General features: G+C 37.8%; 1 protein-coding gene across 3 annotated transcripts in view; it reads left to right on the top strand.

Annotated features, from left to right (window-relative positions):
* OSBPL11 (oxysterol binding protein like 11) overlaps positions 1-12188 on the top strand; it is a 105525-nt gene that overhangs the window by 45280 nt on the left and 48057 nt on the right. The window lies entirely within an intron of this gene.

Raw genomic sequence — 12188 nt, 5'->3', positions numbered from 1 at the left:
GGGAAAAACAGCTAGTTCACACTCGGAGACTTGCTCGTCTAGAATGATCCAGTTCCAGGAGGTTGTAATGCAAAGCTATAATTCACAGTAGTTTAAAAGGAACATTTTAATACAAGTCCATGGGTAAGTCTGGCAATAGATTAAATAACAGTTGACAAAAGCAACTAACTATTGAGAACAGCCATGTTGTGCTTAAACATGAACTTATTACTAAGATTTACCTAATTAAAATGACCTATTTTAGTATTTATTATTTATTGTTAGTGCTGTTTATTAAATTCTTTGTTATTCAGTGCATGCTTCATGCTGGTGCTATTCTGTGCCCTAGGAGTCGTTAAAGTGACAAGTTTTATAAAGAAGATAGACAAAGTACAAGTGATAAAATCATGATTCTAATCTGGTTTTCAGACAAACTAGATATCACCTAAGTTCTGTGCCACTATCACCATATTCACCACAACTAGGTATAAAACAAAGTTTTCAACTTTCCTGAGGTTTTCTCTTTCTTGAGGAACTGGTTTTTATAGGGACAATCACTAAAATAGCTTCACAAGTCAGTTTTCTATAGCTTTTTAAATATATGACCAACTCATTTGTTTGCTTTGGAGAGAGCTATTACCAAATTTTAACATTTATGCTATAATTATATATATATTCTTGAGAATTATGGTACCTATAACATATATATATATATATATTAAGTTTTTATTTATTTGTTTTACAGAGAGAGGAGAGGGTGGGGGGGAGCGAGAAATAATGAACTCACAGTTGTTTCACATTAGTTGTTCGTTGGTTGCTTGTCATATGTGCTTTGACCTGGCAAGCCTGGGATTGTGAAGCAGCAACCTCAGCACTCCAGGTTGATGTTCTACTACTGCGCCACCACAGGCCAGGCAATAGTCATATTTAAAGTTACTTTTTTTCTACCCAAGACTATCGCTTTCTTAGGCCTCTTCACTTCTGACATCAGCTCTGATAGGTGGCTTTTGGGGGCTCTTTGTACAAAGAAACATTTTTTCTTTTTTTTTAAGAGAGAGAGAAAGAAGAAAGAGAGGAAAAGCATCAACACATAGTTGTTTTTACTTTTTAGTTGTTCATTGATTGTTTCTCATATGTGTTTTGATTGGGGGGATCAAGCTGAGCCACTGAGCCCTTACTCAAGCCAGTGGCCTTGGGATCATGTCGACGATCCCGTGCTCAAGCCAGTGACCCCGCACTCAAGCCGATGAACCCTCAGTCAAGCTGGTGAACCTGTGCTTAAGCCGGTGACCTTGGGGTTTTGACCTGGACCTACTTCAGCGTTCCAGGTTGATGCCCTATCCACTGCACCACCACCAGTCAGGCAACATTTTTTTTTTTTTTTTTAATGGGGTGACATCAATAAATCAGGATACATATATTCAAAGATAACAAGTCCAGGTTATCTTGTCGTTCAATTATGTTGCATACCCACCACCCAAAGTCAGATTGTCCTCTGTCACCTTCTATCTTGTTTTCTTTGTGCCCCTCCCACCCCCTATCCCTCTCCCATTCCCCCCTCCCCCCTGTAACCACCACACTCTTATCAATGTCTCTTAGTTTCACTATTATGTCCCACCTACGTATGGAATAATACAGTTCCTGTTTTTTTCTGATTTACTTATTTCGCTTCGTATCATGTTATCAAGATCCCACCATTTTGCTGTAAATGTTCCGATGTCATCATTTCTTATGGCTGAGTAGTATTCCATAGTGTATATGTGCCACATCTTCTTTATCCAGTCATCTATTGATGGGCTTTTTGGTTGTTTCCATGTCCTGGCCACTGTGAACAATGCTGCAATAAACATGGGGCTGCATGTGTCTTTACGTATCAATGTTTCTGAGTTTTGGGGATATATACCCAGTAGAGGGATTGCTGGGTCATAAGGTAGTTCTATTTTCAGTTTTTTGAGGAACCACCATACTTTCTTCCATAATGGTTGTACTACTTTACATTCCCACCAACAGTGTATGAGGGTTCCTTTTTCTCCACAGCCTCTCCAACATTTGCTATTACCTGACTTGCTAATAACAGCTAATCGAACAGGTGTGAGGTGGTATCTCATTGCCGTTTTGATTTGCATTTCTCTAATAGCTAAAGAAGATGAGCATCTTTTCATATATCTGTTGGCCATTTGTATTTCTTCCTGGGAGAAGTGTCTATTCATATCCTCGTCCCATTTTTTTATTGGATTGTTTGTTTGTTTGTTGTTGAGTTTTATGAGTTCTTTGTATATTTTGGATATTAGGCCCTTATCTGAGCTGTTGTTTGAAAATATCATTTCCCATTTAGTTGGCTTTCTGTTTATTTTGTTATCAGTTTCCCTTGCTGAGCAAAAACTTCTTAGTCTGATGTAGTCCCATTCATTAATTTTTGCCTTCACTTCTCTTGCCATTGGAGTCAAATTCATAAAATGCTCTTTAAAACCCAGGTCCATGAGTTGAGTACCTATGTCTTCTTCTATGTACTTAATTGTTTCAGGTCTTATGTTTAGATCTTTGATCCATTTTGAGTTAATTTTTGTACAGGGGGAGAGACTGTAGTCCAGTTTCATTCTTTTGCATGTGGCTTTCCAGTTTTCCCAGCACCATTTATTGAAGAGGCTTTCTTTTCTCCATTGTGTGTTGTTGGCCCCTTTATCAAAAATTATTTGACTATATATATGTGGTTTTATTTCTGGACTTTCTATTCTGTTCCATTGGTCTGAGTGTCTATTTTTCTGCCAATACCATGCTGTTTTGATTGTCGTGGCCCTATAATAGAGTTTGAAGTCAGGTATTGTTATGCCCCCAGCTTCATTCTTTTTCTTTAGGATTGCTTTGGCTATTTGGGGTTTTTTATAGTTCCATATAAATCTGATGATTTTTTGCTCTATTTCTTTAAAAAATGTCATTGGAATTTTGATGGGAATTGCATTAAATTTGTATATTGCTTTGGGTAATATAGCCATCTTGATTATATTTATTCTTCCTAGCCAAGAACAAGGTATATTCTTCCATCTCATTATATCTTTTTCGATTTCCCTTAACAATGGTTTATAGTTTTCATTATATAAGTCCTTTACATTCTTTGTTATGTTTATTCCTAAGTATTTTATTTTTTTTGTTGCAATCGTGAAGGGGATTATTCTTTTGAGTTCCTTCTCAGTTGTTTCATTGTTGGCATATAGAAAGGCTATTGACTTCTGTATGTTAATTTTGTATCCTGCGACCTTACTGTATTGGCTTATTGTTTCTAGTAGTCTTTTTGTGGATTCTTTGGGGTTTTCGATGTATAGGATCATATCATCTGCAAAAAGTGATATCTTTACTTCTTCTTTTCCGATATGGATGCCTTTTATTTCTTTGTCTTGTCTGATTGCTCTGGCTAGAACCTCTAGTACCACATTAAATAAGAGTGGAGAGAGTGGACAACCCTGTCTTGTTCCTGATTTAAGGGGGAAAGCCTTCAGTTTAGTGCCATTTAATATGACGTTAGCTGATGGTTTATCATATATGGCCTTTATCATGTTGAGATATTTTCCTTCTATACCCATTTTGTTGAGAGTCTTAAACATAAAATTGTGTTGTATTTTATCGAAAGCCTTTTCTGCGTCTATTGATAAGATCATGTGGTTTTTGTTCTTTGTTTTGTTGATATGGTGTATTACATTAACTGTTTTACGTATGTTGAACCATCCTTGAGATTCTGGGATGAATCCCACTTGATCATGATGTATTATTTTTTTAATATGTTGTTGTATTCGATTTGCTAGTATTTTGTTTAGTATTTTAGCATCTGTATTCATTAGAGATATTGGTCTGTAGTTTTCTTTTTTTGTGCCATCCTTGCCTGGTTTTGGTATGAGGGTTATGTTGGCCTCATAAAATGTGTTTGGAAGTATTGCTTCTTCTTCAATTTTTTGGAAGACTTTGAGTAGAATAGGAACCAAGTCTTCTTTGAATGTTTGATAAAATTCGCTGGTATAGCCGTCAGGGCCTGGACTTTTATTTTTGGGGAGGTTTTTAATGGTTTTTTCTATTTCTTCTCTACTGATAGGTCTGTTTAGGCTTTCTGCTTCTTCTTGACTCAGTCTAGGAAGGTTGTATTTTTCTAGGAATTTATCCATTTCTTCTAGGTTGTTGAATTTAGTGGCATAAAGTTTTTCATAGTATTCTACAATAATTCTTTGTATATCTACAGTGTCCGTGGTGATTTCTCCTCTTTCATTTTGGATTTTGTTTATATGAGTTCTTTCTCTTTTTTCCTTGGTTAAGTCTTGCCAAGGGTTTGTCAATTTTGTTGATCTTTTCAAAGAACCAGCTCCTTGTTCTATTAATTTTTTCTATAGTTTTTCTGTTCTCTAATTCATTTATTTCTGCTCTGATTTTTATTATCTCCTTTCTTCGGCTGGTTTTGGGTTGTCTTTGTTCTTCTTTTTCTAGTTCCTTAAGGTGGGAAGTTAAGTGGTTCACTTGGGCTCTCTCTTGTTTGTTCATATATGCCTGAAGCGATATGAACTTCCCTCTTATCACTGCTTTTGCTGCATCCCATAGATTCTGATATGTCGTATTGTCATTTTCATTAGTCTGTATATATCTTTTGATCTCTGCACTTATTTCTTCTTTGACCCATTCATTTTTTAAAAGTATGTTGTTTAGTTTCCACATTTTTGTGGGATTTTTTTCCTCTTTTTTGCAGTTGAATTCTAGTTTCAAGGCTTTATGATCAGAAAATATGCTTGGTACAACTTCAATTTTTCTGAATTTGCTGATATTGTTTTTGTGGCCCAACATATGGTCAATTCTTGAGAATGATCCATGTACACTGGAGAAAAATGTATACTCAGTCACTTTGGGATGAAATGTCCTGTAGATGTCTATCATATCCAGGTGCTCTAGTGTTTTGTTTAAGGTCACTATGTCTTTGTTGATTCTCTGTTTGGATGACCGATCTAGAGCCGTCAGCGGTGTATTGAGGTCTCCAAGTATGATTGTATTTTTGTCAGTTTTTGTTTTAAGATCAATAAGTAGCTGTCTTATATATTTTGGTGCTCCTTGGTTTGGTGCATATATATTAAGAATTGTTATGTCTTCTTGATTCAGTGTCCCCTTAGCCATTATGAAATGGCCATTTTTGTCTCTAAGTACTTTTCCTGTCTTGTAGTCAGCATTATCCGATATGAGTATTGCTACACCTGCTTTTTTTTGGATGTTATTTGCTTGGAGTATTGTTTTCCAGCCTTTCACTTTGAATTTGTTTTTATCCTTGTTACTTAGATGAGTTTCCTGTAGGCAGCATACAGTTGGATTTTCTTTTTTAATCCATTCTGCTACTCTGTGCCTTTTTATTGGTGAGTTTAATCCATTTACATTTAGTGTAATTATTGATACTTGTGAGTTCCCTATTGCCATTTTATATCTTGCTTTCTGTTAGTTTTGTGTCTTGTTTGATCCTTCTCTTTTGTTTTTCTATCTTTTGTTTTTATTTGGTTGTATTCCATACATCTTTCCTCTGTTGCTATCTTTTTTATATCATGTGCTTCTGTGGTGGTTTTTTCAATGGTGGTTACCTTTGAGTAATGAAAAGGGTCCCTACCCTGTTCATTGTAGTGAACTATTTTGTGAGTACTTTTGCACTCCATCGTCCTTTGCTACTGTTAATCTCCGTCTTCTCCCCCTCTTTCTTTTTGTTGTTGTCACAGTTTAAATTTGGTTTTATTGTGTTCTTCTTGGAGCTTTTACTTGTGGCTCTGTTTTTTTTTGTTCTTTGTATCTGATTGGAGAACCCCCTTTAGTAATTCCTGGAGTGGGGGTTTTCTGATGATAAATTCCCTCATCTTTTCTGTATCTGTGAATGTTTTTATTTCTCCTTCGTATTTGAAGGATAGCTTTGATGGGTATAGTATTCGTGGCTGAAAGTTCCTCTCTTTCAGGACTTTAAATATTGGGGTCCACTCTCTTCTAGCTTGTAGAGTTTCTGCTGAGAAATCTGATGATAATCTAATGGGCCTTCCTTTATATGTTGTATTCTTCTTTTCCCTGGCTGCCTTGAGAATTTTTTCTTTGCTGTTGGTTTGTGTCAATTTCATTATGATATGCCTTGGAGTAGGTTTGTTGGGGTTAAGAAAACTTGGAGTTCTGTTTGCTTCTTGAACTTGAGGCTTTAGTTCTTTCCACAGGCTTGGGAAGTTCTCATCAATTATTTGTTTAAGTATGTTCTCCATTCCATTTTCTCTCTCTTCTCCCTCTGATATACCTATTATTCTTATGTTATTCTTTTTGATGGAGTCAGATAATTCTTGTAGGGCTATCTCATTTTTTTTAATTTTTGAGTCTCTTTCTTCTTCTCTCTGTTGTGCCTCAAGTTGCTTGTCTTCTATTTCACTAATCCTCTCTTCTATCTGACCTGTTCTATTAGCTAAGCTTGTTACTTCGTTTTTCAGCTCGTGAATTGAGTTTTTCATCTCTGTTTGATTTGTTTTTATAGTTTCAATTTCCTTGGACATATATTCTTTGTGTTCATGGAGTTGTTTTCTGAGCTCCCTATATTGCCTTTCTGTGTTTTCTTGTATATCTCGGAGGATTTTTAGGATTTCTATCTTGAATTCTCTGTCATTTAGCTCCAAGGTTTCCAATATATTAAATTTTTTCTCCATAGATTTTTCCTCATCTAGCTGTGTTACCTCTCTTTCTTTTGTATCCATGATATTCGATTTTCTCTTCCTTAATGGCATCTGAGGGTGGTTTTGTTGATAGTATTAATGAGATTTAATAAAGAATAAAAAGTTAAAAAAAATAAAAAAATAACAAATCGAAAAGAGTTGTTTTTTTTAAAAAAAATTAATAATGAAATAAAGAAAAATAAAATAAAATAAAAATTTTTTTAAAAAAGGAAATTATTCCCCCCCTCTTTTTTTCCTCTCCTCTCCTCTCCCCTCTTTCTTGAGAATATCTTGTGGTGGACTGTGAGTTATAACAAACAATGCCTGTGATGGAGGGCCTGAATTGGGGAAAAGTAATAAAGGGGCAAAAAAGAGAGAAAGAAAAAAAAAAAAAAAAGAAAAAAAAAAGAGCGTATGGACCCACAAAAAGCAAATAAGGAAAAAATTTGGGTCAAGAATAAAATGATTTGCTTTTAGGTGTTGGTTTTCTAAGAGTTATGATGAGAGGAATAAGAGGAAAATGGAAAAATGGGGGGACAAATTAAAAACTTACTATTGTATTTAGTGGAACAAGAACTAGATAATATGGAGAGCCAGGGATGGGAGCACTGCTAGTGAGTTAAAAAGGTGAAGTAAAAACCCCCCAAAATGCCACAAACATAGGTTTGAGTCCCAGATAAGATAATTTGTTTGTTATTGAGGTTTGAATGAGAGGAGATGTAAAGGAGAAAGGAAGATACTAATATAGAGGGAGAAAAGAAAGAGAGAGAGAGAAAAAAAGAGGGAACCACTAAAAGAAGAAAAAAGAAAGGAGAGAGAGAGAGAGAGTTAAGGGTTTTGGAGTGCAACCCTCATAGAGAGAAAGGAAGAGAAGAGAAATGATAATGGGAGATGTAACACTTATGGGTAGTGTAGTTCAAGGAGAGGAGAGAGTAAGACCGGTAGAGAGTTAATCGGCCAAATTGGAGGAGGAAAAAAAAGTCTCAAGAATGAAGATAAGAGAAACAAACGAACAAATATAATAAAATGGGATAGGTTATAAAGTCTGCAGATTATTCTTGATTTTGAGAGGTTATCTTCTTGCTTTTTCTTTTCTCTCCCTCTTCCTGGTCGGTGGCTCTGTACCCCGGGTTCTGCCCCTTTGGCACGCTCAGGTAGAGGTTTGCAGTTGATAAGTCTCTATGGCAATGTCATGTACTGTGCTTTATTCTCGTTGGGAGTCGAGGCTCATTAGCATTTATAGGCTCTGACAGTGAGAGAGTCCGTGTTCCTGGAGCCTTTCTCCTAGTCTTTCCTTCCTCAATTAGTAGCCTGATAGTCCAGGTATGGGGTTGCTGCTGCCTCTGCCTGGATAGTAAGAGGCTCAAATTGCTGGCAACTCCCCACTCTATTTCCACTCAGCACAGGGCTCTGGGTAAGGCTCAGTCAGTCAGAGCTGCTAGCATAATCAGGCGGGCTTTCCGCCCACTCGAAGACCTCTGGCTCTGCCACTCTATCCGGTAACACAAGCGGGCGCCCACTTCCGGGGCGCTTGGAGGAAACTCTCACTCACTGTCTGCAACCAGGATATCCAGTCAGCAGTCTCACGCTCTGAGTGAAACCCCCAACCGCAGGGAAAAGTTGCAGCGTTGGAATTGAGTCTCGCTCCGTCCCCGTGTGCGGCTTTTGCAAGGCGCTGGGGCGGCCCGAGATTCCGCTTTGGCCCACACAAAGGCCCCTGACTCTGCCCCTCTGTGCGATAACACGGGCGCGCACTGCCGAGGCACTCGGAGGAATCGCTCACTCCTTATCTGCGCGCGCAAACCAGGATATGAGGCCGGCCGTGGTTCCCTCTGAGTGAAACAGCCTCCAGCACGGAAAATCTCCACCGTTGGGATTAGTTCTCACTCCCTCCCGTGCGTGGCTTTCCCAGGGTGCTGGGGCTGCCCAGAGACTCTGCCCTCAGCCCACAGAAAGGCCTCTGACCCTGCCTCTCCGTGGGGCAACACGGGCACCCACTTCCGCGGCTTAGGAAGAAATCTCTCTCCCACTAACTGCGCACCGACCAGGAGACCGGGTAAAATGGCCGCTCCGCTTGTCTTTCTTTGTTTGGGTTTGGCGCGAGTGTTAGCTTGTATTGCCCGGGTTGCCACAGGATCAGATTTTCCTCGGCTTGGATCTCTGAGCCACAGCCTGGTTCGGCCGTTTTTGCTGCGGCGGCCTGGATCTATTCACCCCCTTTGCCCGCCTCAGTTTCTATATTCACAGTTACCAGAGAAAGCCGCCCTGTTTAGGTTAGTGAGGAAGGCGGAGCATTTCTTACTCCCTATTTCCTTCGGGGTTTGGTTATATATTTAGCCAATTTTTCACTCAATCATACCTTTGGGTGTATTGCGAAGAATCTGGAAGCTCCAAGTATAGGTTTTTCTGTTTCTGGTTGAAGATCTTGTTGAGTTTTGGGGGAGATTTATCGGTATCGCTTCCTACTCCGCCATTACTCTGACGTCATCCCCCAGGCAACATTTTTTTTCTCTTAGGTGTTCTATTGTGATAGCTGATTATTTATGTTGTGAATATCCTACTTATGATTTTTTTCTTTATAAACTTTTATTAGTTTATGTTATAGAAAAGTACACAAACTATAAGTGTGCAATCTTGATGTAATTTCCATTTAGTCATATCTTGTATTAAGAAATTAAATATTGCTAACACCTTAGAAGATCCTCTCATGCCTCTCCATCACTGTACCCTTACTTACTATCCTGATTTCTAACACCATAGATTTATTTTACCTATTCCTGAAATTTCTAAACTGGAATTAAATAATGTGTACTCCTTTGAGTATGGCTTCTTTTCAGTCAACATTAAGTTTGAGATTCATGGTATTGAGTGTAGCAGTAGCAGTTCTTTCCATTGCTGTACAGTATTTATTGTATGAATATATCTTAATTTTATTTATCTGTTCCAGTGTTGATGGACACTTGAGTTGATGAACATATATACACGTATCTATCGGTTGCATACATATTTAAAAGTAATTATTTGATGGAGGGGGAGATATATTCAGTGGGACACTTGAATCTATACAAACACAATAAATTAAAAAAAAGTTAAAAAAAAGTAATTGTTTGACAAAGGATTGCATTTATTTAGCTCTATAAACTTAATTCTAGTAGATATTGCCAACTGTTTTCCAAAGTGATTATACTTATTCATAAGTTTGGATTATTGGATGTTTGTTTCAAAATTTATGTACAAAACCATTATACACATACAAAACACACATATACATGCATGTGTATAGATACTTTTATACCCACCCTGTCATTAAAAAAAATTTTTTTTCTGGTAAGGGTGAATGTTTGATCCAATACTATAATATATTTTTTCAGGGGCTATTTTATTTGTGACACATCTGATTTGTTTGGTAGGGTCATTTTGCATCTGTTTCACTAGCCCTCTGAAGTACTATATTAAAAATTATCTAGAGCAGTGCCTCTAAAAGTTAAAAGTATCTCTCCATTATAAAGTTTTTATGGAATTAAAATAGTATATGAAGGGCCTGACTAGGCGGTGGCGCAGTGGACAGAGCATAGGACTGAGAAGTGGGGGACCCAGATTTGAAACCCCAAGGTCTCAGGCTTGAGTGCAGGCTCACTAGCTAGAGCATGGGGTCACTGGCTTGAATGTGGGATCATAGACAACCCCGTGGTCACTAGCTTGAGCCCAAAGGTTGCTGACTTGAGCAATGGGTTACTCCCTCTGCTGTATAGTCCCCCTCCCCCAGTCAAGGCACATATGAGAAAGCAATCAGTGAACAACTGAGGTGATGCAATAAAGAATTGATGCTTTTCATCTCTATCCGTTTCTGTCTGTCTGTCCCTCTGTGACTCTCTCTGTCTCTGTAAAAAAATAGTATATGAAGGATGATAATCTAAGAATCTTCTCACAATTGAAGATAATTAAGCACAGTAAATTTACTTTCATTTTTAAAAATTGGGTTGCTTATCTATCATTGTTATTCCATTGGCTTTGTTCAAAAAAGTGGACAGGGCTTTGTCAATGAAAAGAACCTGAATTTCTGAGGATACTAGAAAGAATTTTATTTGGGCTTATCTGAGGACTGTGGCCTGAAGGGAGACCTTCAAGAAGCCTTAAAACAGTGCTCTAACTTTGGAAAAGTGGGGATGAGGGTACTTACACAGGTAGAGGAATAAATAGGAACTACATCTGATGCTATAAAAGTTTCAGTTAGAGTATGTACACTTCAGTGATGATTTAATGGTTTTACATTAAACAGAGGAATGTGTAAGGGAGATAAGGTTGGGTCATCATGGTCTCTGGTGTCAGATAGTCTGGAAAGAGTAACACTGCTTTGAAACCCCTTGAGAAGAATTTTTACCAGAATTTATAAAGAACAGGCACTGTTATTTTATATTATTGATTCTTTAGTGTTAAAACTGAATAGGCCAGGCCTGACCTGTGGTGGCGCAGTGGAACGCCATGGACCTGGAACGCTGAGGTCATCTGCTCAAAACCCTGGGCTTGCCGGGTCAAGGCACATACAGGAAGCAACTACTACGAGTTGGTACTCCCCACTTCTCCCCTTCTCTCTCTCTCTCTCTCTCTCTCAGTAAAAGTCAATAAAACAACAACAACAATAGGCCATATATATATGGGCTTGGATAAGAGTAGGTTTACAGTTGTTCGTGTGGATAAAGACATGCAGATCATGATTATTACTATAGCTTTATTAACTCAAAGGAATGTCACAATAGCACAGTGCGCTTAGGTACAATCTCATAAGTGCTCAAATGACCAGCCTTCATTATTTACACATTCTTGTAGTCTCCTTGCTATTCAAGTACACTTTAGCACAGAGTTCTTTATTGTCTTCACTTTGTTTCTTGATGTGCTACAACTGCTTTGCCCACCCTCGTATATAGGTCATATGTATATATGACTGTCCCCCATGGTTTGCCCTGAGATAATGTAAGTAGGCTCATTATTCTTCCCTGGTTACTGATTTAGTCAGAGGAGCTTACACACCTTCTCCTGTCTACAGCTCCTAATCAAAGCAGAATGTATTAAACTCTTTTAACCTGAAAAGCTTATGTTCAGTACTTGCTCCAAAATCAGGCTAACGGGACCAAAAAATTAGATTAGGAAATAAGAAGAAGATAAACCATCATATTGTTAATGTAGGTTCACATTGAACCTGAACAGATGTGTTGAGGAAAGAATGGTTGAGAGCCCAGATTGGGAATTATTTTTACTTTGGAATGGAATATTTAATAGTGCTATTAAAGATGATCTGGAATGGAATGTTCTTTTGAAGATTTGTATAAATTTATGCTGCTAATAAAAGGTTTGTCAGGGCTTTAGAGCTTTGTTGCTGCCAAAGAAAAAGTGCAGCTGTCAGAGGTCGCCGTCTTTTGCTCAGTTGATAAGTACTATTAAATGCTCATTAATTGAGACTAGCCAAACAGTTAAAATAGACTTTTAAGCCTATATCTTAAAAGTTGTTTAAAAGCTGAATATAGT

The sequence above is a fragment of the Saccopteryx bilineata genome, chromosome 8 (genome assembly GCF_036850765.1).
Source record: "Saccopteryx bilineata isolate mSacBil1 chromosome 8, mSacBil1_pri_phased_curated, whole genome shotgun sequence".
Taxonomy (NCBI): domain Eukaryota; kingdom Metazoa; phylum Chordata; class Mammalia; order Chiroptera; family Emballonuridae; genus Saccopteryx; species Saccopteryx bilineata.
Note: the sequence above shows the minus strand (reverse complement) of the source record. Positions and strands in the feature narration are given on the sequence as shown.